The 13703-nt window shown below is 43.5% G+C and overlaps 1 protein-coding gene across 1 annotated transcript in view; it reads right to left on the bottom strand.

The window, feature by feature from the left end:
- GRID2 (glutamate ionotropic receptor delta type subunit 2) overlaps window positions 1–13703 on the bottom strand; it is a 1415717-nt gene that overhangs the window by 21597 nt on the left and 1380417 nt on the right. The window lies entirely within an intron of this gene.

The following is a 13703-nucleotide window of genomic DNA, read 5'->3' as shown; positions in this document are numbered from 1 at the left end:
TTACCTTTTTACATATTGATAGATGGCATTAGTACTTTGACTTATTTTGTATTAAATCTCATAATAGCTAATAGCAATAAAATTCCAAAATTTAGACATGTAGAATAGCAATTAAAATTATCTGAGTTATTTATTGTTCCTGAATTATATAAAACACTTTAGCTTATCTAGCATTTGTAAATATATTGACAAATTTTTGCCAATGTTTGTACTATCCATTTATTTATTTATTTATTTATGGAGCCCAAACAGGCAATCCTCAGGGCTTACTCCTGCTTTGAGCTGGCTCAGGGACCACTTCTGGTGCTTCTCAGGGAACCATACTGGGTGCTGGGGTCCAAACCAGGGTTAGCCGTATACAGAGCAAGTGCCCTTCCTGCTGAACTATCCCTCGAGCTTCTATCCATACATTTAAACTCTTGCTTCTCAGGATGATGGAGTGAAGAAAATGTGAAGATGATAAAGAGGGATAAAAATAGTTCTCTGGTCCCCAAGGGCACGGATGCAGAATGATAAAACATGCTTTGTTCTTCCACAGTGTGAAGGAATAGTTGGATCCAGGACCTCTTGAGGGGTTCTGTCTACTTTTTATACAAAAACTCCACAAGAGGGCATAGGTGTCAATCATTCATAGAGAAATGGGAAAGCGTGTGTGTGTGTGTGTGTGTGTGTGTGTGTGTTACATTTAGGAGGGTGTGTTTTGGTTACACCCGGCAGAGTTCAGCAGCTGCTCAAGCATCACTGGAATGGAATCATTCATGGAATGGAGGGGACGGAACATCAGGGCGTCTAAGACAGCACCATGCCATCTCTCCAGCCCTACGCAGCACGGTTTATATAAGTGCACTGATCCTGATTTATAGAAAGAAGCAAAGGTTCCCCTTATGAGAATTTTTTTAGAGAATGAAATTTTAATATCTTTTATCTTCCTACTAAATAGAAAACTTAATGACCCACGAAGGTCCATTAGGTCCTGCAATTTGGCTACTCAAAGGTTTATGGCCCAATGAATAGCTTTCTATTGTCTTGTTCTGGGATAGTGATTATGAATATTTTCATTCAGCCCATCTTTACATTTTCTAAATCGACTTAAGTATATCTACGGAAATAGTTTACCTTCACTTCAAGGGTTCTTTCTAAAACTCGACTTGCTCTTTTACTTTGCACAGAAAAGTTTCTCTAGGTCTACTCATCCTCTCGATACCCAGCCACAGCTCGGGTCACAGATAACTGACCCGTTACAAGGGTTGCATCTTTCTCTCTTTCTGCAACTAAGCCTGCATTCGTAAAAGTCTTTCAAATTTCAATCTAACCTTATGATGGTGGACCTTATGAATCTTGTACTTGAATAAATTATCTTTCAACAAGCAATAATCCAAGGAACACCATATGTAGAAGAATTTCATGAAGACTACACTCCACTAACACTCAGTGAAAGGATGAAGACAACAAATCATTGCATAGTGCATTAGGTCACACGTGTTAGGAAAAATAATGGAATCACATAAGATGAAATGGAATGTGTTGGTTGAAGGGACTGGAACTTTGTTTATTCAATTTTCAATTTTGTTAGTATTGGGGGGGGGTCACCATTTAGAGTACTGACCAAATCATATCTTACTTTAAAGATAGGTTTAGTGGTTTCCTAGTGATGCCTGAAGCTTTATACCGTAAAGATACAAATTATTTAGAAGAGTTTATGAAACATTTCAAGGTCTGCTCACTATCTGTTCATTTGATTCTTTTGATAATTTTTTCTTTTGAAATTCCAGTTAAGGTTGGCTTCCTAGAATCTTGCCCTGTGGCTTTGGTCTTTGTCTAGGCTGGTCTTGTGGTCTAAACGAGCAGCTTCTCCTTTGTCTGGATGCCTCTCAGTTATCTCCTGGGTGACCTCACAGTTCCATCTAAGTCGCTTTTCTGACCTCTGTTCTGGATCACAAATCCGCGTGCATTGCCATTGCAACAGTGCTTATGACAATTTATTGTTATCGCCTGTTAAATTGTCTGTCTTTCCCAGAAGACTGTCAACATCATCATCTTTTTAAATATTAACAGGTGTTCCAAATGGAATGGACTGGAAAAACAATGAAACTTGAACACCAGGTAGGTGGCTGGGTTTCATTTTTATAGTTTTGTCATCTTAGATCTGTTTTGTTTTCACGACTGATCCGTAGGTGACAGCCAAATTATTTGCTCTTTTTCAAATATGCTTGTGTTTTTTCCCTCTGTGATTTGGAGCACATCTCTCCCTTTACCTAACTTTATTTTATTTTATTATTTTTTTTATTGGTGGAAGTTACTCTCCTTTTAAAGTCCAGCTGTGAAATGCTCTCCACAAAGACATTTTATCTCTCAGTAAAAAAGATCTTGACTTTATCTTAATTCTCAAAAGAGTTTGGACTATTATTTATAGTTATTTCTTATATATTTAATATCATTTAAAGTTTCTGTATTTCAATAGGTGATATCTAGAAAACAAATCATCCTTTTTTTTTCTAAACTCATGTCTATTATATGTTGTGTAACTTTAATGAAATGCGTCACTCTTTGCCGTGTGTTATAGCTTTATAGATAGTTGATATCCCGTCCTTTAGAGTTCTGAAAGTCTTGTGCGTGTGTGTGTGTGTGTGTGTGGAAATGGCAATGCTTAATATTCTGTCAATTGGGACATTTGTCATGCATAGCATGTGTGTGTAACGGACTTCCAAAAATAAAAATGTAGCTGTTGAGTGCGTTAATGAAGCAGTTCAAGGACCTTCTCTTTTTCAAAATACCTCTTTGTTTAAGTCAAGTCATCTCATTCCCAGTCCTCTACTTGCTGATGACACTGTCCTTTTTTCCTTTTTCCTTTTTGCACATGTTTTTATAGTTCACCTTCAGAACTTTCTCTGTCGACATCCTACTTCTTGGCTCCAGCGTTGCTTCTCTGAGAAGGCTGCTTTAGGACTTGCCAGAAAACTGTGTCAGGGAAGGTGCCCGTGATTACTGGGGAGGCCACACAGAGACACTGAGAAGGTTTCAGTCATGAAATGGCCTGACCTGAGAATAAATTAGGAGAGGCCCGTGGGAGAGATGTGAGTCGGAGAAGAGCGAGGCACTAGAGGTCTAGCGTCATTGTTGCAGGCCTGAACCTGTCCAGGCAGGGGTGGTAAAAAACATGGGGTCAGTGGTAGAGACTCTGATCAATCCAGTGGGAACTGTTTTCTGGAGGTTTCTCCAGGAGAGAGGGGACGGAGTCTGGAAGCACGGCTGACAGCGTGAGCGGAGCTCGGGAGCTGAGGAGATATATCGGCCTTGCTGGTTCTCCAGGAATCTGCGTTGGCCATACGCCTCTGGATCGGTGTGTGTTTTGTAGATTCCATGAGGCTGGCATCGCCTATACGCATCCTTATGAATATCTGGCAGGTTTTATTCTCTGTGTAAAATGCTTCCTGAGCTAGCGAGGGCCCGTGGGCTGTGATGACCCTCAGTGTCTGCAGTCTGTGGCAGGAGGCCTTGGGAAAGGTCTCACCCATTGGTCTAATCATGTCCCTTTTCAGAAACTCAGGTTTTGCTTTAGTTTGCTTGCGTGACTCTTTCTAAACCCTTCACTTGGTGCTGACCAGAGCGTGAGCTGTGGGTTTGTCTCTTAAGAGCTCTTGCTGGTAACTGGATGGTTCTGGGTCAGTGGACATCAATATTGACTTTAAAGAGAATGGACCGGAGTGAAAATCTGCAGCTTACTTTTTTGTTTGCAAACAGATTAAACTTCCCTACATTTGAAGTAATTCTAGCTAAGGAATTGGCCATCTATTTTATTAAGCAACTTTTGGAAACACATCACTGCAAACTACCTTTAAAATTTGATGCCACCTAGCTATGAAGACATCAGTGCACTACTTGTCTGTGAGAGTTGTGTGCTCTTCTCTGTTACACAAAAAAGATCAGTTGTGCATGTGTGTGAGGGTGTGGCTTAGGGTTCAAGTTTTCATAATTGGTATTGTGATGCTCACATACATTTCAAGAACTGTTCTCATATAATTTTAAAACAAGTTTATTCTAAAACTTGATGTGACACTTTTTCTTAGACGTGGTACATTATTATTATTATTAATTATTATTATTTTTTGCTGTTTTTGGGTCACACCCAGCGATGCTCAGGGGTTACTCCTGGCTCTGCACTCAGGAATTACTCCTGGTGTTGCTCGGAAGACCACATGGGATGCCAGGGATTCAGCCCGGATGGGCCGCATGCAAGGCAAACGCCCTACCCGGTGTACTATCGTTCTGGCTCTGGTACATTATCTTTAAATCAATTAAATGAACCACTCGAACATCAACAAAATTAACTCCCATAATCAGTGGAAACTATAGAGGTGGTTACCAGAGGGAAGGTGAGGAGGGGTGAAACCATGGGTAGAGTGTCTTTTTGGGAGTCAATGGCGCCAGAATTTTGGTGGTGGGTCAGGGTGGAGGGTAGACACATATAGACATGCTAAACTTGATCCTTGGAATCATCTAACATTGTAAACTGTGGGAAATCCACATCAAGAAGAAAAATACTTCAAAATTTAAAAACTTCTACGTCTCTATTAGTCTGCTTGGACAGAATGCAGCCCCGTAGCCTCTTCCATGGAGAAACGAGAAAACTCCCAGCATTCGACTGTGCGGGCAAGTCCCTCTTGTGGAAACTTCTGCACTGACAATGAGTTAGAGTGAAAATGAGAGTTTTAAAAAATGAGGCAGTCCATGGAGACAGCAGCAGAACCGAATTCCAACAGTCTTGTCGAGGAGGCCGTCTGCTTGTGAGCTTTTCTTCCTAAATTGGCAGATTAGGGTAGGTGACGAGGAGTATTTCAGGTCTACACTTGGGTTCCTGTGGAGTGCTCTCAGCTCTCTCTGCAGATGCTGCTTGAACTCTCGAGTTGAAATAGACTCTGAGCTAAAAGTGCACAGCTGCCGCAGGAAGAAAATACGATTGTTCACAGGTATTTGATTGGACTCACACGTCCAAGTGTGCTGGTTCTCACATAGCAGGTGTTTACAGAGATGGGGTTTGTGTTGGGCTGTTCCTTTCCCTAGGACAAGTCTGTATTTTGAAGGATGCTTTTGAATTTCTGCCCACAGGAGTCAACAACTCCAGCCTGTTCTAGCGAGGCAGGGACTTTGCTAAGATCACTTTTCAAGGACACTGGCGGTAGAGTGTAGGAGAAGGCCCCAGTGATGGGATTTGAATCTCTGTCATCACGAATGAGACAGTAAGATCGATACTGGGACTCTGTGTGTGAGAAACAGGATCAGTGTTATGTGGGGGAACAGGAGGCAACTTCCTTCAGAGCCAAAGAACCAACAGGAGCACCCTCCAACACAGAGCAGGGACCAAACGTAGAGAACATTCGAGCAGCCACACGGTTAATTTTGCTGAATGCCATAAAGGATTGCTCCGAAAAATACCAGTTTTAGGCTTTGGTTCTCTGTGATTAATGTGTTGTTTGGAGAGGGAGAAAAGTTGTAACTGGAAGTTGATCAGATGAAGAGAACGTTCTGGTTAATTCCACCTTGCCTCCTGGTTTCTCGGGGAAAACCCACAGGAATTGGGGGTGCAATTATCAATCTCGGGGACTCCTGGGATTGACACAGGCCTGGCATGGCCACGCCTATTAGATCCCCCACAGCATGAGGTTCTCTAGCATCTCTGGGGAGCTGAGAAGGTTCCAGAACACTGGCACTAACAGGTGGCCCAGATACTCCCCAGGACTACAGGACCTGAGCAGCACCACGCCCTTGGTCCCTTACATCACACCACTGCCAGGATGGGAAGGCCCGGTCTTGAGTGCCCCCTGGGATGTTTCGCTCTAGACCCCTGCCTCCCCAAATTACGACCTCCTCCAGATGCTCTAGATGTTCTCTCTCAACGTTAAGAATCCACCCAGATTCCTAAAGAAAACAAGTCTTGGAGAAAAAAAATGCTTTGATATCATTTTCCCCTAAACCATCCCAACTCATGGGAAAAATGATGATGAACAACAAGAAATTTCTTTTGACTGCCACTATTTTTTTTGGTGTAGCTTTTGCTCAGCTATTTTGATCTGCTAAGCACCCGAATACGAAGCTTTGAGAGTGGCTGAGAGGACTTGAGAGGTGGGTTCACTCTTTGGCACAGGCTGTTTGAAGAGCTCAGGCTGCCTTGTGTGCTAAAATGCTTCATTTCCTGGGGTTGGAGTGATAGTATGAAGGTTGGGATGCTGGCCTTCCCTGTGGCAGACCGGGGTTCGACCCCCCAACCCCCGAGCACTGCCTGGCGTGATTTCTGAGTACCCAGCCAGGACTAACCTCTGAGCATCAACAGGCTTGGCCCCCAGACTGAAAAAAAATAAAATAGATTAGAATATCCGACTCGTGCCCTGACATACTCCTCGTCATCCTTTCCTGCATCTGTTGCTGAGTTGCAGATACTGTGCATCACTTCCTGTCGCTCTTCTCCGGCTGGCTGCATGCTCCTTGGGGATGCAGGTCTCTGCTTCTTTCTGCAGTTGACCTAAGTACAATGAGGATGGAGTTTTCTGTCTCTCCCGAGCAGCCTCACCTCCTGCCTTGGTGTCTTGCTCTGCTGTGAGGGCCTCAGTGCATGGAGGATGAAGAGAAGAGAGTAATCTCTAGATCCGTCCTTCAGACTTCTAAATTTACTGATTATTTCTTCTCCTTCTCCTTCTCCTCCTCCTCCTCCTCCTCCTCCTCCTCCTCCTCCTCCTCCTCCTCCTCCTCCTCCTCCTCTTCCTCCTTCTTCTTCTTCTTCCACATCCAGGCATGCTCAGAGGTTACTCCTGGTTCTGCACTCATGAATTACTCCTGGAGGTGCTCGGGGGGACCAGATGGCTTGCCAGGGATCAAACTTGGGTCGGCTGCATGCAAGGCAAACGCCCTCCCCGCTGTGCTACCACTCCAGCCCCGATTTCTGCTTCTTGACCCCATTCAGCCCGGGGCTTCTCTGACTAGCCTTTTCCATCTATGCAGCCTTTGCTGCCCTGGATTTGGAGAAACCCTCTGGCCTCCTTCTGGGCTTTGCACAAACTCTTTGCATCTCTTTATTTCATGAGACCATCCCCAGCCACACAGTCTTTTCTTCTCATGGACTATTTTCTTCATTGCACTTAGTTGATATTACATCTAAACTATAGCACGGCAGCACGGTCCTCCCTTTGTTTATCGATTTGCTTGAGTGGGCCCAGTAACGTCTCCATCGTGAGACTTGTTGCGACCGTGTTTGACCTATCGAATACGTCATGGGAAGCCTGTATTCTGAATAATTTAATTTTGTGTCTTCTGTTGTAATCCAAACCATGACATGTTTTATTTGCGAATGTTGGTATTTTGTTTGTGCGACTTTGAAAGCTTTCTAAAGAGAGGCCCGGTGTAAGTGAAGAGGACTGTCCTTGTCTGTATTCCACACCGGCTCTCTTCCTCGACTCAAGACAAGTAGCTCGAGGTTGCATGCCTGGAATTTGTACCACATGGGCAAAGGCTGCACCCTGGCGTCCCCGAGGGGGAGTATGGACAGCAGGAGTCTTGCCCACAGGGAGAGATCAGAAAGGATTAGCTTGATCGGACTTCTTTCACTGTTTTATTCCTAATATTCCCCCATCAACCTTTCTAAAGTTTCTGTCAATACGCAGCTTAAGAATATACAAGGGACAAAATATTATTCTGGAGCAAGAATTAGAAAATTCATTTCATTTTGATATAAAGGAAAGAATCAACTCTAATATATTAATTGTTGGTAACTGGGCTCTATTCTAGAACTTGCCACGTTACTTGGGCACACCAAAACTTTTAGAGACTATTCTTGTGCAATTTGTCTTTTGCAACATATCGGTTGGCTTTGTCATTTTCACTGTGACATTTCCATGGAGAATACCGAGTGAGGGAGCAGTAAATTTTATGCATAATTGCACCCAGAAGTTCCAATTATGCGTGTAGCTCGAAGCACTGATTAGTTATTTTTAATTTCGATTTTTAATGTTTTGATTCGGAAAGAAGTATATTCGTTTTAAAGCACAGTGTGTGAATGAAAGTTCTGTATTGATATCTAAAGCCAATTAACTATATGATGGCCACAACCATCTATCTGTTAACATTCAAAGCATGCTTTAAATGTTCTTAGAGAAGTATTTGCACATATGAAGTGTCCGATTGCTATACCTGGAATGGAAAATCAGTCCAGATCATCTGGACTTATGGCATCTTTCCTTGAAACTTAATTTTAGTGTTTTTAATCTCTAAAAATGAATCGTACAGCAAATTTTTAAAAACATGCTAAAAAAGGGCTGGAATTCACTTACAAGTCAACATTGATGGAATTCTGGAGCAAAGTTAACAATCAGAATTTTTATTTATCTGGCGAGGAACTTATATTGGCGCTCCTTGCTCCACAAAATGACTATTGATCCCGAAAGTTTTACGGAGCTTAACTTTTCGACAGTAAAATCTCACTTTCTTATGCATGAGATGAGCTCATTCTTAAAGGCCTCCAAGCATTTATACAGAAAAGAAGTTGTAATTTGGTTCCTTTTTTCAATTCAGGAGTGATCCATTATTTTCACACATGTGTATACGTATTAGTTTGAAAACAATACCAAAATTTTAAATGAAGAATAGTCACAGACATAAGCCACTTACTTTATACATTTTTTTAGTAGCAGCAGTTTAAAAATAAAACCTTACTTTATTTATGTATTTATTTTTGCTTTTTGGGGTCACACCCGGCGATGCACAGGGGTTACGCCTGACTCATGTACTCAGGAATTACTCCTGTCATTGCTCAGGGGACCATATGGGATGCTGGGAATCAAACTTGCGTCGGCCGCTTGCAAGGTGAACGCCCTACCCGCCGTGCTATCGCTCCAGCTCCTAAAACCTCACTTGAAAAGTTAAAATTTGCTTTCTCTCACATTGCAACCTTTGTGACAGGCTGCGTATTTACAAAAGCAATGTTTCTCATCCTTTCCCTGGTTCTGATGTTCTGTTGTTCTTTAATTTTGTGACATATGTTTCTCTTTTTCAAACAGCTGTCATAAAGTGACATAAAACTTAATTAGCTTCCAATGAGTGAGAATTAATGTCCTGAAAACTTGTGAATTTTGTCGCACCTCCCATGGTGGAGGTGGGATGGCTCTGAGGGGTGTGTGTCCCCCAAGAAACCAGGCCCTCATCTCAGGGGGTCTCGTCCCGACCTGCAGGAGGCCGACGTTGTGTGTGAACAGCACAGGCCATTCTCTCCATGCTGAAAGAATTCTTGGATGAGTGTAAAATTTAGTCAAAAGGTGACATCTGGTCTTAGATCATGTGTATTGAGAATCAACAGAGTTTTTGATACCCCAAATGTTGGCAAATGTGTACGTTTTTTTCTTTTTTTTTTTTGAATGTGTTGTGATTGTTCTAAGGAAACAAAGAAAAACTGCTGAAAAAGGAGCACTGTAGCACTGTCCTCTCGTTGTTCATCAATTTCTCGAGTGGGCACCGGTAACACCTCCATTGTGAGACTTGTTACTGTGTTTGGCATATCGAATACGTTATGGGGAGCTTGCCAGGCTTTGCCGTGCGAGCGGGATACTCTCGGTAGCTTGCCGGGCTCTCTGAGAGGGGCGGAGGAATTGAACCCAGCTCAGCCGTGTGCAAGGCAAATGCCCTACCCTCTGTGCTCATCACTCCAGCCCCTAAAAAAAGGAGAAGTTTAAAAATTTCAGACGAGAAAGGGAGCAGTCACTCAGGCTGGCTCTCCCCACGTGGTTGGGGGATGGCTTGGGCACATGCACCTACGTGACACCAGGGATCTACCACAGGGACCCAGCATCGGAGCCCCGTGGTGGGCCATGTGGGGTCACTGCTCCATGCCCTCTGTGAGGCCCCCCAAGACAGGGAGCAGCCACAGCAACTCCAGTTCTTTGGGAGGTGTGTGGGGGGAGAGGTGAGGTGTGGATGGGTAGCCTCGGCACTCCCCACCCACAGGCTGGTCAGCCCAGCAGGGCACACCGTGCCCCGGGACAGCACAGGGGACCGGGAACTACAGTTCACGACACATAAAGTCACAAACACTCAAAATTTCACAGCAGCTAAATTGCTCTTCCATAGCAGCTTGTGAGGACAGCCGTAGCCTTCCAACAACCACAGCTTAGGACATACGAGGAGAGAGGAGAGGGGTTGTTGAGTGACCTTTCTTTCTAACATGGGCAGGGAAGGCCTGGGGTGGCCCTGCAGGGCCCGCGTGGACGGGTGAGGAGCGGGGGAGGTGGCAGGTGGGCAGGAGTTTACGGAAAGCTGCAGTTTTGAAATTTGATCTTGTGGTCGAGTATCTTTGGAGATCTCGGGTTATTCTGTGGGTGGTTTGACCACGAGAAGGTAAACTCAATGAGCAGTTGGGAACTGCCAGGGGGATGGGTAGCTCTACTCAGCTGGATTGATGGTTGGTCTCCCAGAGGGCCGGACTGCTTGGGGTAACTTACTCTGCTTCGAGAGAGAATCTGCAACACGGCAGCTGTGCTGGACATTGATGGGCAGGAGCCGAGTGTTGCAACAGCTCCACACCCGTTCCCAGACACGAGTCTCCATGTATGCCCTGGAGAACTGCACCACACGCAGCGTGCAGGCAACAGGCTTCAGGAAACACAGTGACGAGACAATGAAACCTCTTGGATCTAAGAAGGGCTATTCTCTGAGTGTTCAATGACATTTTCACTCAGGGGGACTTCTACATGTTGCCATGAGAGTGTTGACTAAAACTGCCATCGTGGCCACACCTGCTGGCCACTTGTTAATATCTGCTCACAACGGAGGGAGGGAGGATTTTTTTTCTTTTTAGAAATAGAACTCTGCAAGTATGGCCATTTTGACTGAGTCCATTATATTTTGTCAGTTGGGAAGCACGTGAGAGGGCAAACCCTGTGTTGACCAGTCAAGAGTTCTTACCACACCCTTATTTGCTACACTCAAATCTGGAAAGCTTTTTTTTTTTTTGCTTTTTGGGTCACACCGGATGATGCTCAGGGGTTATTCCTGGCTCTGCACTCAGCAGTTACTCCTGGCGGTGCTTGGGGGACCATATGGGATGCCGGGGATCAACTCCCTACCCACTGTACTATCGCTCCGGCCCCCTGGAAAGTGTTTTACCTAAAATTATGATGACAAGATTCTATATTCTTAGAATTGTTCAAATTGTTAACGCCGGCTGTATTGTAGCGGGAAGAAGGTGTTCTAGAGGGAAAATGGATCTGATTAAAGAAAACATTTGATGAAGCAGTCACCAATCAGCAAAATCTATTTTTAAAAGTATTTATTTAGTTAACAACCAGTCCCAATGAAAAGAGATGAAAAATAATAGAACTAAGAAAACAACCAATCGCCTGTAACTCTATATATATGAGGAAGAAAGGAAGGCTTACAATTTTCTAATGTCTGTTTAAAGCAAAACCTGTGCTTACGTTCTCATGTGACAACCAGTTCTTTTAATGATGCCCCAAAGGGATACACTTGACCTCTGAGTAGAAGAAAAAGTCCATGAGTGAAAGATTTTTTTTGTCTTGTTCTGGAACAGTGAGACTAGCCTAAGCCACGTGGCCCTGACACAGTTGACTGCCACCAGCAGTGGCCGCGGATAGAGGAGGCTCTGGGCTGAGCTTTGCAGGAGCCGTGGCCTCGGGTCACTTTCCCGTGCCCAGAAGGAGCAGTGGGCACAGACGTTCCCTTGGTCCCCAGATAGAAGGAAGGACGGCCGGGACTCTCGCCTGCGTCCCACTCTCCTCCCTACACCCGCAGCCCAGGAAGCTTGCGGGAATGATGCAGCCGGGGCAAAGCCAGACTCCCAGCAAAGTCCCGATTGTCGACTAACATCTGGACGGATCCCAGCTGCCTCGCATTTCCATGCTCCCTTGTTTGAGACAGTCTAGGTCTCCTTGGCATCACTAGTTCCAACAGTTAAAATAATCAGTAAAAAGTTTAGGACAGCAGATATAGTAACCTAAGCTGAGTATACTTTTAGATACAGATCTATCGAGTTAGTTCAATGCTAGATGAATGAAATGTTCTTCAAAAGCACAAAATAACACTATATTAGAAATAATCCCAGAATCAAGTTTAAATCAATAGATTCAGTATGTTGACTATTAACTCTAATAGCAAAGCAATTATTAATAAATAAATCTCAATGCAGCAGTTAGTATTAATTTCCTTTCCTTTCTTTTTTTTCCTGATATAACATTTTCACTCTATCATTATGACGATCGCATTGCATTATTTACATGAAACAGGATAAAATCTCTCCCCCAAAAAGTCCTCACAGAGATATCCTCAAAGCAAATATAATATTGGTTCAAATCACCTCAATAGCAGAAAGACAGGTTTTGGTTTGCTTATGACATCATCGAGAATTAATTTTTTTTTAAGAGGACCACTTGATTTTGGCATGGTCTGCCACTGAAAACAATGTGCCTATGCTTTCATGAACTCAGAATAAATTTTTAGAAAAATTCAATAAACTCTGTAAGAAAGTAAGCATGTTCTAATTTTAGAGTTAAAATTTCAATGGTATGAGAGCAAGTTTAGAAAACATTTTTATTAGACAAATTATTTAGACAAATTATACACAGAAAGCTCTGCAACTCATAACTGAGACCTCCAAAAAGTGTTTGTATATATATTTTTTTATAATAGGCAATACATCAAAATAGGCCTATTTCAAATACTGTACATGGTTGACAGTTTGTGGATAGCTCAAACCACTGCACTAACTGGTGTGTCCCTATATAGCTTGTGGCCAAGTTCTTTTGTTTTGTTCTGTTCTGTTTCAAAATCAGAGTTGTGAATGAGCTCATGGGCGTCTCTCGGGGAAACGAGCTGTACATGCACTTAGGTTCTGGTTACCCTGGAAACAAAATGATTTTTGCATGATAAGAAATTTTTCTGCCTTACACAGTAGACAATATTTGAAGATTTAGTACAAAAACAGTGACAGTACAAGATGCTCCCCAGAACAGAATTAGCATCAAAATATACCTTAAGAATATACTTTTAAAATTTCTCCTAAAGCAAGTAACGTAGGCTGACTCCTCGGTCAGTCCTAGCCACAGGGTGAATGGGATTAAAATGTGGCTGTGATTAGTGTGTGGCTGCGTAAAAACCCAAGGTCAGTCCTTGGCCCGACTTACCAGGTCTTAATTAAGGATTACCGAGTTCCGCCCACGTTTCTAACAGGTAAGAAGGCGCTGCCGTGAAGGGCTGTGTGCCTGGAGGCACTGACTGCTCTCGTCCTGCGACACGCTTGGCCTTCGTGCAAGAAACTGGGAACTCCTCCCACGAGCTAAATCAAACAGGGTACCCAGGGCAGAGCCCGGGAAGGCTCTTCGAAATGTTTTCCCTTGAGGCTGATCCATGACGTAATTAAGGCCACATTAATATTTCTTAAGGGCCCCCACCTCTCCCAACCCCCGTCTTATTGATAGACTGACTGCTTCGGAAGAGAATTTATTAACCTTCACTGACCTAAGTCTAAGCTCTTATTGAACTCTATGTGCTGTCTCGGACAGGGTGCAACTAGAAGCATTTTCCGTGTAGAGAATTAAGTATGAGTAAAGTGATCAAGGTTAGCTTTCTACAGCTCTGAATAACAAATGCTGAGACCTATTCAAGTGAGTGACATCGAGGAACAGATTCTTCAATTGTCCAGGATGTTTTCA

This window comes from Sorex fumeus, unplaced genomic scaffold (genome assembly GCF_029834395.1).
Source record: "Sorex fumeus unplaced genomic scaffold, SorFum_2.1 ptg000136l, whole genome shotgun sequence".
Taxonomy (NCBI): Eukaryota; Metazoa; Chordata; class Mammalia; order Eulipotyphla; family Soricidae; genus Sorex; species Sorex fumeus.
The sequence above is the reverse complement of the archived record's forward strand: the minus strand, read 5'-3'. Positions and strand labels throughout refer to the sequence as shown.